This window comes from Magnolia sinica, chromosome 2 (assembly GCF_029962835.1).
Source record: "Magnolia sinica isolate HGM2019 chromosome 2, MsV1, whole genome shotgun sequence".
Taxonomy (NCBI): domain Eukaryota; kingdom Viridiplantae; phylum Streptophyta; class Magnoliopsida; order Magnoliales; family Magnoliaceae; genus Magnolia; species Magnolia sinica.
Genome location: NC_080574.1, coordinates 9,905,877 through 9,907,757, shown reverse-complemented (window position 1 = coordinate 9,907,757; position 1,881 = coordinate 9,905,877). Strand labels below are relative to the sequence as shown.

Below are 1,881 nucleotides of genomic sequence, written 5' to 3'. Positions count from 1 at the left end.
GGTTTTTAACTTAGGGACTCCTATTTGGTAACTTCTTTCCAACCCTCTCTTCCTTTTTAAATTTTTCTTTTCCTTTCTTAGGATTAGGTTTCAAATTTGATTGAGGGCTGCGAGTGTTTCATGCCCAAGTGGACCCGTGACAACACTCGACGTCTCTTGACTAAAGGAGGATTGGTTGAGGGGTTAACTATTTATCGTAGGACTAAACACCACTCGAAATCCCCTAAGTTAATTGAAATGATGGCTGAAAACCAACCTCTTCTACCCTAACCTAGGGTGGAGGACATTTAGGATGAGAATGAGGTGCATCAAGCACCCCCGCCACATACTTTACGAGATTATTTACAACCAGCGAGGGTGAGTACGCCCTCATGCATGATTTTTCTTGAAAATACAAGACATATGGACATCAAGTTAGGGGTTATCCAACTCCTTCCTAAGTTCCATGGGCTTGAATCTGAAGAACCATATCTACATTTGAAACAGTTTGATGAGATCATAGCCATTTTATATTTTCAAAATGTGTCTGAGGACACAATCAGGCTGAGACTCTTTCCTTTTTCCTTTAAGGAAAAGGCTAAGACGTGGTTACATTCACTGCGTCCTAGATCCATTGGCACATGGAATGATATGCAAAGGGAATTTATAAAGAAATTTTTTCCACATCATAAAACGATTACCCTTAGAAAAGCAATCATAAACTTCACCCAAAAGGAGGATGAAACATTTTACCAATGTTGGAAAAGGTTCAAGGATTTGGTCAGTTCATGCCCACAACACGGCTTTGAAACGTGGCATATTACAAATTTTTTCTATGATGGACTGACATCTTCCATGCGCCAAATGGTCGAGACAATGTTTAATGGAGAATTCATTAATAAAAATGTTGACGAGGTATGGGATTACCTCGATAGTCTTGCTGAAAAAACACAATCATGGGATTATTATCCAAAATCGAACACCACGTCTAGGCCGACTCAATTAAAGGATAAGGGTGGATTGTATCTCTTGAAAGAAGAGGATGATCTCAAATGTAAAGTAACTACGCTCATAAGGAAAGTTGAGGCCATGGAAGGAAAGAAGGATAAGGTTAATGAAAGTGTTTGCGGCATCTGTGATTGCAACATTCATACAACTGAAAATTGTCTTACAATACCCTCCTTTCGAGAAGTGTTAAATGAACAATTCAATGCCATAAATAATTATCAAAGACCTTTCAATGGACCAACCTCTAATACGTATAATCCTGGTTGGAAAAATCATCCAAACTTTAGTTGGAGAAATGGACAAACTGCTACTCCTCAAGGTTTCTTCAATCAAAATCCAAATCAGGGAAAACCTCAAGAAGAACAGGTTCAAAATTCCATGCAAGAGCTGACCCATGCAATGCAAGACTTTATGCAAAAGATGGATTCACGTATGACGGTTATAGAAAAGGGGATGCTTCCTACACAACCGCTCCCCAATCCTAAACCGCAATACGAGATAAGTGATCCTAGCTCTTCAAATCAAATGGGGCACGCTAAATCCATCACCACTCTTAGGAGTGGGAAGATCATTGATAAAACCCTTCCGGTTAGGCCCGAAAAGCCTCAAGAACCAAAAGAGGACAACAATAATGGATCTAATGAGGCCCCACAAAAATTAGAACCGGAACTTCTAGAAAAACCAGTTGCTCCATTTTTCCAACGGTTGGTCGCACCAAAACCTCTCTTTAACTCTCAGGATATCCTAGAGGTATTGAAACAAGTGAAAGTCAACATTCCTCTTCTTGATGTCGTAAAACAGATACCTTTATATGCCAAATTCCTGAAAGACTTATGCACGACCAAACGACGGCAGAGTATTCAAAAGAAGATCTTCTTGACTGAGAAAGTGAGT

At 39.6% G+C, this 1,881-nt stretch overlaps 1 non-coding gene across 1 annotated transcript; it reads right to left on the bottom strand.

Annotated features, from left to right (window-relative positions):
- Positions 1–678: 678 nt before the first annotated feature.
- LOC131238292 (small nucleolar RNA R71) lies at positions 679–785 on the bottom strand. Its single transcript, XR_009167696.1, has one exon. It is a non-coding gene; the product is annotated as a small nucleolar RNA R71 (small nucleolar RNA).
- Positions 786–1,881: the final 1,096 nt, after the last annotated feature.